The sequence below is a fragment of the Coregonus lavaretus genome (genome assembly GCF_964263955.1).
Source record: "Coregonus lavaretus genome assembly, chromosome: 10".
Lineage (NCBI taxonomy): Eukaryota > Metazoa > Chordata > Actinopteri > Salmoniformes > Salmonidae > Coregonus > Coregonus lavaretus.
In genome coordinates this window covers 23776659-23787726 of record NC_139997.1, presented here as the reverse complement: position 1 = coordinate 23787726, position 11068 = coordinate 23776659, and the positions used below count along the sequence as shown (strand labels likewise).

General features: G+C 44.6%; 1 long non-coding RNA gene across 1 annotated transcript; it reads left to right on the top strand.

The window, feature by feature from the left end:
• Positions 1-9759: 9759 nt before the first annotated feature.
• On the top strand, positions 9760-10195 carry LOC311136052. Its single transcript, XR_014613837.1, has 2 exons — positions 9760-9900; positions 9997-10195. It is a non-coding gene; the product is annotated as an uncharacterized lncRNA (long non-coding RNA).
• Positions 10196-11068: the final 873 nt, after the last annotated feature.

The following is an 11068-nucleotide window of genomic DNA, read 5'->3' as shown; positions in this document are numbered from 1 at the left end:
CTGTGGCTGTGATGTTTAGCCTCCTTCTAAAGCTGTTCTGAAGACTCTGGCTGTAATGTCTACTTTTCTTCTCATTTTGAGTGTTAACCTGGGCGTCCTCTTTAGCCTTGTTTACAAGGCTTGCTGCCACCAAATGCGACTTGGTTCAGGCATGTTCAAAAACCTTTTTTCTGAGGACTCTTTGTTGTTGTTTTTACGTCTGATGCATATGATGTTAATAACTGTACATTCCACCCACTCTTTTGCTAGTTTAATCCCTCCAGTCATTTCTAGACCAAAGCGCCCTACCTTTTTTCATGTTGTACAGACCAACTTTGAACTATGCATGACGAGCCAGGGGTTATACGATTGCTTGTTCTTGAACTGCAAATTGCACCTGCTCTGAGCACTTCATCAGTGGATACACCGCCCCCTTCCCCCCAAGCTCATCGTCTCCCTCTCCCGCTGAGTCTGACTCGCTAGTAGGCCTACTAGCTAGTGGAGGTGCCGGTGGTGATGCTGAACTGGAGGGATTAGCATCGCCATCAGGAACAGTTTGCTCCTCACTCCTCTCCTCCGGCACTGACAGTTCTCTGGCTCATTCTGGGTTCGATTCACCATCTTTCTCTGGATTTCTGGACTTGAAAAATGTAAAACTCGATTGCCTTTTCTTATAAAAAATTGTTTGGGTTTTCCCACGATTCAAATTCAGTAGTGAGATGACTAGACTAGGCTACGTGACGTGATTACGTAGCTGACCAATAGCTGACCACCACTACCAAGACCTGTGTCAAGATCAGTTACTTACCCCACTGGCCCTCCCCATAACCTCTATGTACAAATAAGAGAGCAGGTCTGGAATCAGTGTGGCAGGATAGGATGATTACACAGAAGGATCACCGCGCTTTTACATGATGGTGTTTCTGGGGGGGCTGGAGAAATAACGAGGAGGCAACTTGATTTAATGCTGATCGCTTTTATTAGAATGTCTACAGTGAAATAATTAATAAATCATGCCATGAGAGGTACCGGATCTGGAACAATCAAAGTCAAATCTGAGAGGTACCGGCCGGATCCTGTTCAGGCAGGATCCGGCTCAAATTAAGCACTGGTTATGCAGGCTTTTTTGTTCAAGCCCAGTTCTACCACAACTGATTCTACTATTCAAGGTCTCGATGAACAGCTGAGGTATTGATGAACAGCTGAGTAGTAGAATCAGGTGTGCTAGCAATTTAGGTAACTCCTGATACAAACACTGTGACAAATAAAATACTAAGTAATTTGACAAGTACCAAACACATTTAAGAATACATATTTACAAATCTGACATTGGATAGGTGCTCTAAATCCTTTAGCTACAAATGGTCTTAGTAATGCTGTACACAGCTGTCCAACTCCAGCAAAAGAGCACACATTTATAAATGGCAGCGTACATATGAAAACAGATGGGCGCAGAGTCTGAGAGCTGGGCCCAGTTTCCCAAGAGCATCTTAAGGCTAAATTCATCGTTAGAACCTTAGTAGGAGCATCGTTATATCTCCGAACTGTTTCCCAAAACCATCATTAAAGTTGCACTTGAAAACGGTCGTAATCTAACGGCTGCCTCAGACCACTCGTAAAACAGCTAAATGCGTCGTTAGATGCTTTTTTGCCCTCCCGCGTCACTTTATACACAGAAGATCTCCATTAAACATAGAATCACATGGTTTATCCTTCTCTCTGTGACCTAGATAACTTCAGAACAAAAGTTGACCACAAATACAAAGTTGCCGATGTCTTTGCAATTGATACAAACAAGCAACGTATAAAAATATGCTGCAAATGAAAACCGAGATGGCTGCATTAAAATATTAACAGTAAGCTAAAGGCCTATATCAATCATATTGAAATGCATTTCATGTTCAATAAATTCAGTTATATTTTGCTACTTGTAGGCTACTGTCTGCAATTTGTCTCAACATATTTCATGATGTGTAGCCTAACATGTGCGCAATGTTGTGCCATATCAGTGATTTTGTGAATTTTTATTGGGTAAGCATTAGAATAAGCCACCTCAATATTGCAGCCGTTGGTGGTAATATCTCTATAGGAGCTGATCCGTCGTCAGCAGCGCTTCCTTTCTTTCAATCCTATCAGTCTCAACACATGCTCCAACAACGCACTCAGTGACCGTCCTCTCTGCATGGTGTTTTTGGAAATCAGATTCAGATTGTTTAATAGTCACATGTACAGGGTTGCAGGTGTGATTGCAGGGTAGGGTGAAAATCCTAGACTTCGAGCTCCAACATGCAGGACTAGTGGAATAAAATAATGAAAATGGTAATAAAAAACTATAGAAATAGAAATAGAACTATACTGTATACATAATAACAACTGTGGCAGTGATGAATAAATACATGTCCATTGGGGTGGAGGCAGAGTAAAGACTGTTGAGGGGGTAGGGTGGAATGACTATAGGGGAAGCAGCAGCATGACCATTGAGTGAAATAAAAACAAAAAAGTAATAATATACTGTACATATTAACAACAGCAAAAGTGATGAATGTCGTTGGGGTGGGGGCAAAGTAAAGTCCATAGGGGGAGTAGCAGGGGGGAGGGGGGAGCAGGTAGCTGATTAGTGATGGCTATTCAGCAGCCTGATGGTCTGAGGGTAGAAACTATTGGCCAGTCTTTCAGTTTTTGCCATGATGCTCCTGTACTGCCCGCATCTGAGTGATAGAAGCGGGGAGAACAGGGCATGGCTTGGGTGGCTGGGGTCCCTTTTGATCTTGCGACACCTGGTGTTGTAGGTGTCTTGTAGGGTAGGCAGTGTGCACCCAATGGTACGTTCGGCTGCACGTATCACCCTCTGAAGAGCCTTGCGGTCCTCTGCGGTGGAGTTGCCTACCAGGCTGTGATGCAGCCCAACAGTATGCTCTCGATGGTGCTCCTGTAGAACACTGAGGAACCTCGGGGACAGGCTGAATTTCTTCAGCATCCTGAGGTTGAAGAGTCGCTGTCGTGCCTTTTTCACTACGGTGTCCATGTGGTTAGACCATTTCAGCTTCTCTGAGATGTGTATGCCGAGGAATTTGAAGTTATTGACTCTCTCCACAGCGGCCCCGTTGATGAGGATGGGGGCGTGTCCAGCCTGGTTCCTCCTGAAGTCCACAATCAACTCATTTGTTTAGCTAACGTTGAGGGAGAGGTTGTTTACCTGGCACCATGCCATCAGAGTGCCTATCTCCTCCCTGTAGGCTGTCTCGTTGTTGTTGGTGATCAGGCATACTACTGTCGTGTCGTCAGCAAACTTGATGATGGAGTTGCAACTGTGTGAGGCCACACAGTCGTGGGTATACAGAGAATACAGGAGGGTACTGAGGACGCACCCTTGTGGGACCCCATGTTGAGGATCAGTGTGGAGGAGGTAATGTTGCCTACCTTCACCACCTGGGGGGCGGCCAGTCAGGATGTCCAGGATCCAGTTGCATAGGGAGGAGTTCAGACCCAGGGCTGTGAGATTTGTAATGAGCTTATAGGGCACTATGGTATTGAAGGCCGAGCTGTAGTCGATGAACAGCATCCTCACATATGCATTCCTTTTGTCCAGGTGGGTAAGGGCAGTGTGCAGCACAATGGCGATTGCGTCGTCCGTGGATCTGTCAGGCGATAAGCAAATTGGAGAGGTGGAGTGTGTCAGGGAGGGAGGTTACTGTATAACAGCCTCCTGTACTCGGTTGCATGCTTCCTGGTCATTTTAGTTACACTGTTTATACACACTGCATATTTATTTATATACTGGATTCTTAACATAGCCCACTCTAATATATCTACTGCTGTACATATCATTCTTAGTATATCTTGTGTAAATTCATCCGGTGTATATACATATTTTTTTGAATTACTGTTACAGTGCTATTTGGTTGTTAATTGTATTCGTTCCGACATTTGTTCATTTATTTATTTATTGACTATTGTGTACTGTTTGACATTTTACTACATTTCTAGGAGCTAGTAACATTAGGATTTCGCTGCACCCACTACAACATCTGCTAACCTGTGTACGTGACAAATAAACTTTGATTTGATTTGGTCAACTACCAGAATGGGGCTCTGGTCAAAGCCTGGGCAAAGGAAAGTGAGCCCACAACCCCCTAGGCAGCCACCCCGTACCAATACCCAGCCTGTGCACCCTGCACTGTCTTGACAAGCTCCAATACCATAGGTGCCTTTGATTTTGATGTTTGATTGAATCCATTCATTTTATAGTATTGTTCGATATGATTACATGATTCACGTTTAAGTCCTTTGACTGGACTGAACTCATTGTTTTTAAATAATCATAATCTTTATTCTTGTTGTGATTAGTGACAAGTCATTTCATCCAGTAGATTACCGTAATCAATACCATGCATGTTGTCTTTCTTTTGTCTTAATACATGTTATAATGTACACACACTACATGACCAAAAGTATGTGGACACCTGATTGTCGAGCATCTCATTCCAAAATCATGGGCATTAATATGGAGTTGGTTCCCCCTTTGCTGCTATAACAGCCTCCACTCTTCTGGGAAGGCTTTCCACTAGATGTTGAAACATTGCTGCGGGGACTTGCTTCCATTCAGCCACAAGAGCATTAGTGAGGGGCATTGATGTTGGGCGATTAGGCCTGGCTCGCAGTCAGCGTTCCAATTCATCCCAAAGGTGTTCAATGGGGTTGATGTCAGAGCTCTGTGCAGGCCAGTCAAGTTCTTCCACACCGATCTCCACAAACCATTTCTGTATGGACCTCGCTTTGTGCATGGGGGCATTGTCATGCTGAAACAGGAAAGGGCCTTCCCCAAACTGTTCCCACAAAGTTGGAAGCACAGAATTGTCTAAAATGTCATTGTATGCTGTAGCGTTAAGATTTCCCTTCACTGGAAATCTTAACGCTACCTGCCCGAATGCACTATGCATTCGGGCAGGTTGCGTTCTTCTGACATCCGCCAAACCCAGATTCGTCTGTCGGACTGCCAGATGGTGACGCGTGATTCATCATTCCAGAGAACGCGTTTCCACTGCTCCAGAGTCCAATGGTGGCAAGCTTTACACCACTCTAGCCGACGCTTGGCACTGCGCATGGTGATCTTAGGCTTGTGTGCGGCTGCTCGGCCATGGAAACCCACATCAAGAAGCTCCCGATGAACAGCACTCGGCGGACCCGTTCTTTGAGCTTATGTGGCCTACCACTTCGTGGCTGAGCCGTTGTTGCTCCTAGACGTTTCCACTTCACAATAACATCACTTACAGTTGACCAGGGAAGCTCTAGCAGGGCAGAAATTTTACATACTGACTTGTTGGAAAGGTGGCATATCACTTTTAACATGCAATACCTTTTAACATTGGCGGTGCGAAGCAAATTTTTGGCATAAACATGCACTCTTATAATAAAGCATTCCATGCATACTATCACGTTTCAGGAGAAGACCCAGATGCAGACAGTGTCAAAGTAACAAAAGTTTATTACAAAAATAGGGGGCAAGCAAACGACAGGTCAACGGCAGGCAGAGGTAAGCAATCCAGATCAGAGTCCAAAAGGTACAGAACGGCAGGCATTCTCAGGGTCAGGGCACGCAGAGGCCAATAATCCAGGGTGGTGTGACAAGGTACAGAACAGCAGGCAGACTCAGGGTCAGGGCAGGCAGAAGGGTCAAAACCGGGAAAACTAGAAAACAGGAACTTGAGCAAGACAGGAGCAAGGGGAAAAACGCTGGTAGGTTTTGACGAAACAAAATGAACTGGCAACAGACAAACAGAGAACAAAGGTTTAAATACACTGGGGATAATGGGGAAGATGGGCGACACTTGGAGGTGGGTGGAGACAATCACAAAGACAGGTGAAACAGATCAGGGTGTGACATCCTTGCATTTGCAGACTTATGTACAGTAAGATAGTCTACTATTCCTAATGTGATGACTAGATTGGATAGTCATAATTTAGGCTAATAATATAGCCTAACTCAATCACTGTTTGCAAAAAAAGACTATTCAATGCAGCGCATAGTGGCGTAGAGTAGGCTATAGGATATAGGCCTATCAGATACATTTCTTGTTGGCCTTTTATAAACACAGTTCATGCAATTCTACTACACTTTATATGAATGGAGACATTAGCAGAATCTGTTTTAATACTAAAAAAATGACAGGGTAGCCTACTCTGCTGACACTGACAAACAAATCAACCTGGAGGATGAAATGATTGTCCAAAAACAAACAAAAGTGGCATTGACCCAATGATAAAGACAGTAAATATGTACACTCACCGGGGATATGGCCGATGTTCTCCGCTGGTGCCAATAAGATACTAGGCTACTGTTCGCTCAACATTAAGTTGAGAATTTTGATAACTGAAAGACAGATTGGAGTCTTTTCATTGTCATCTCTTTACAGCAATAGCCATTTGCTTTCCAAACTGTTTTTCCGCGATTGTATTTTTAAATATTGTGATATGCCTGGCCGGGTCTCTCTGCTTTTCACTGACAGTCCCAATTTAACAATCATCTAGGACAATTTGGTATTTGCCTTGCGCACTGCCCAAATTGCAGGCCCTTCCACAGTTTTTTCCTCTGTGGCCAAATCATGCTTTCTGGTGTAGTAGCCTATTTTGAATAATTGTATTTATTTCTGTAAAGACAGGATTAGGCTAATTAGGCTAAATAACTTTGGCAATTTAATTCAATTTCGTTTAGGGAAAGGTTAGCTTCCCCTGGCCTTATGGATTCGCTGCAATGCCTTTTAATGTGGCCTAAACACAAGCAGTCATGATGTTTTCATCTGATTGTCAAACAATCACATAACAAAGGCACTCCTCTAGGCTACCAGTGCACATTCGCCCACTCACACAATAATTTCAGCATCCAAACCCCAACAGTGCACTGTGCACCTGCAATTTGATGGCATTCTGCGATTGTCATTAGGCCTACACTTGTAGCCTGAATTAATGCATCCAGTGTTGTCCGCGCGCGCCTTGGTCTTGGCCACTCATCTCGGCCTTAACCAAATGTAATTGTTCTCGTCGAACCACAACGCAATTTGAAGTGTATGCCACCCGGTTTCCATTCAATTCGTTAATTTTCATGTGGCTGACATTCAGTAATGTTAAATAATGTGCCTGTAAATATTTTTTTATTAAGATTTTTCGCTATTTCTCTGCTATACTAATCTATAATGAGCTTTTATCTGATCAGTGGGCAATGGCCGGCCCCCCGTTTTTCTGATAGGCTGAGCTGCGGTCACGCAAACTCACATTCAAAGTCAAACGACCATTCACATACATACATTTATTTATATTCCGGACTATGACATTGCTTGTTCTGATATGTCTTCATTTCTTTTTATTTTTTTACTTCTGGATTATGTGTGTATTGTTAGATATACATGCATTGTTGGAGCTAGAAACATACGCATTTCGCTTCACCAGCGATAACATCTTCAAAACTGTGTATGCGACCAATAAACTTTTATTTTATTTGAAACGTTAAAACCATGATTTGGTCAAACAGGAAAGGGCATTATCCTCATGATTCCTGTATTGAAAGTGTCTGCCCTGTGCCTGTGCCCTGATTCATGACAATCACTGGATTAGGTTGCACATCAAAATATCTTGAATAATGAATTCCTGCTTGGATGTGTTAGAGAAGACAACTTATTTATTGAATACCTCAGTAGTCTATTCATTATCATTCTTAATTAAGCACTATGAATGACTTTATAAGATGATTACTCATGATTTGGGTCTGACCAAATCATGGGCTGGTGCCACCAACTGTAAAAATTAGTGGCACCAGGGGAAAAAAAAGTTGTTAGCTTGGCTTTTACAGTTTTTCTCAATTGCTAAAACACTAAACCCTATTGTCTGAACCAAATGCTCAGTTGCCTGAACCCACTGATTGAATCAATCACTCTTTTGGCAAAACCATAAGCACTTTTCACCTGTTTAGACACAACTTGCCAACACATTTTCATTGTGATGCACCCGTGCTGCATAATGGTGAGCACATGTGACAAAAGTCAAACACAATTAGAGCACAGGTATCACCACTTGAACACAACAACTCAAAATTGATCACACTTGTGGCTAATGATGTGAGGGAACATATACAGTAAGCCAGTTCAGAGAGCACTGGTTTGTGAGGCCCTACAATGGATAGAAATCTGAGAGGAAGAGTTCGTGTGAGAGGAGGTCGAGGTGGTCGAGGTGGTCAGCGAAGACAAAGAACAGTAATATCTGATGAAATCAGAGCTACTGTGATTGACCATGTTCTTGTCCATGGTATGAGCATGAGGGAGGCTGGACAAAGGGTACAACCAAACATCAGTAGATTCACTGTGTCCACCATAATCCGAAGATTTAGAGAAGAGAACAGGTAATTACCTTTTTGTACTGTAGTATTGTAATGGAGGGTTGGTCTAACTGTTTGTAGGCCTAGTATTCCATGTATATTTTTTGTAACTCCATGTTCTCTTTTTGTAGAATTGAAAGACTGCCACATGGGGGTGGGAGGACAGGTATGTTCTCCCCACACCAAGAGACCCTAATTGTTGATATGGTCCGTAAGAAAAATGCCATTAAACTGAGCGAAATTCAGCAGAAGATCATTGAGGACCATTTACATTTTGAGGGTATCAACAGTGTCAGCCTCTCTACTGTTGATCGTGTCCTCAAGCGCAACAGACTGCGCATGAAACAGCTATACAGAGTGCCCTTTGATCGCAACTCAGACAGAGTCAAAGAGCAAAGATTCCAGTATGTACAGGTTGGCATATATCCAGACACATTCAATGTTGATTACTCTAAGTAGTGATTTACTGTAGTGGCCTAAATCACTTTTTCCGTATCACTTACAAAACTATATCTATTTCTACAGAGGGTTTTTCAACTGGATGCAATGGAAAGACCCCATCAATACATCTACATGGATGAAGCTGGGTTTAATCTCACCAAAAGGAGAAGGAGAGGCCGTAATGTGATTGGCCATCGGGCCATTGTTGGTGTTCCTGGGCAGCGTGGTGGCAATGTCACATTATGTGCTGCCATCAGCAATCATGGGGTTGTCCACCATCATGCCAACCTGGGGCCCTACAACACTCACCAGCTCCTCATTTTCCTCAATCACATGCGAGATGCTTTGTTAGGGCAGCAGGATGAGCATCCCATCTATGTTGTTGTTTGGGACAATGTGAGTTTTCACAGAGCCCTCCAGGTTAGAGAGTGGTACAATATGAACCAAGGTTTTATCAATCTTTGCCTTCCACCGTACTCCCCTTTCCTAAACCCCATTGAGGAATTCTTCTCCTCATGGCGGTGGAAGGTATATGAACGCCAACCTTACACCAGGGTAAATATCCTGCAAGCCATGGGACTTGCCTGTGGTGACATAGGTGTGGAGGCATGCCAAGCCTGGATACGGCATGCCAGGGGTTTTTTCCCCCGTTGCCTGGCCAGAAAAATATTTTTACATGGGCTTACTGTACACAAGTGGCAAACGCATAAGATTTCTGTTTGTTTTTACAAGTGCTACATGTAAATGCACAATATTTCTGTTTTGTCTTTTTGTACAAGTGCTAAATGCACCGTTTTTGTTTTGTTTTGCAACATGCATTTAGCCTACAGTGAACAATAAACATTTATTTCTCCAGCTTCATGTCCTGAAGTTACGGTCCGGCACTGTTGGTCCTGTCCCCGCTTGTTTTCCTTTCCCTTTTTCCCCTGTGTGTGTTGTTTGTGTCTGTCTTCCCCTGCTGTGCAGCCCAGTCAGAGGATCTAGGTCAGGGGGCGTGGCCATTCTCTCACAAGATCAGTTACATCCAGCTGCAGCTCATTGTCACCAATCAACCAGCAGTTATCTACCCGGGCTGGACACCTCTCCAGCGCCAGTTCGTTCCTACACCACCTGTGGTAACTTGGCTCCGTACAGCAATCTCAGTTTAGTTGTACTCTCTCAGTATTATAGTTGTTTCTGCCACGTTTGTAACCTGTCTCTCCTTCGACCAGATCCCGTCTGTTCCTGCTGCCTGCCTGCCTGCCATTCCCACGCCGCAACCTGCTCCTCTGTTGTCTGATATCCTCGTCATCCAGCTCTCAGGACTACTGGCTCTCCACCCCACTCAGCTCCTACCCCGGCCTGAAGCTACTCCACCCTGAACTGCTTCTCTCTGCCAATACACGCTGAATAAACTACATCCTAATTCACCCTCTTTGTCCGTGTGTCCGTCTCTGCACCTGAGTCCCCCACCCAACCTAACAGAACGAACTGGCCAAACATGGACTCAGCAGAGATGCCACATGAAACAACGGGGGATGGCGTACAACGCGCCCTCCAGTCACAGGGAATGTTATTGGGACAACACGACCAACTCATCCGGTCTCTATTGGATAACAACCAGCGGTGGTTGGATCAAGTATCTCATCTCACCTCTCAGGTAGCTAACCTGGTAACACTCACTACTCTTCCTCCCTCTGCTTCTCCTCCGCCTGTTCCTCCTACAGTGGCTCCTGGCTCGGCTTCCGCTCCTGCCCTTCGGGAACCACCTACAACCTCACCCGAACCTTTCACCGGGGACCTGAACAAATGCCGTGGTTTCCTGCTTCAGTGCCGCTTGGTGTTCCAACAGAAGCCCCTGTCTTTCTCCACGGAATCATCAAAGGTACATTACGCTCTGGGGTTACTGAGGGGCAAAGCTTTGATTTGGGCAGAAGCGGCTTGTTCTACTCAGCAGATTGCCAGCCTGTCGTTTGACGATTTTTCCTCTCAATTGAAAGTTGTGTTTGATCACCCGGACCATGCCGGGACCGCCACAAAGAGACTGTTGAAGCTACGACAGGGCAAGGGTAGCGTGGCTGAATACGCCATTGATTTTTGGACCTTGGCAGCCGATTCCAAGTGGAATGACGAAGCTCTTCAGGGAGCGTTTGTTAACGGGTTAAGTGACACGATTAAGAATGAACTAGCTGTTCGTGAAGAGCCTGCTAACCTTCATGTTCTCGTTTCCCTTGCTACACGAATAGACAACAGGCTACGGGAGAGGAGACAGGAGAGGGGCGGTTGGGTCCACACCGCAGGCGG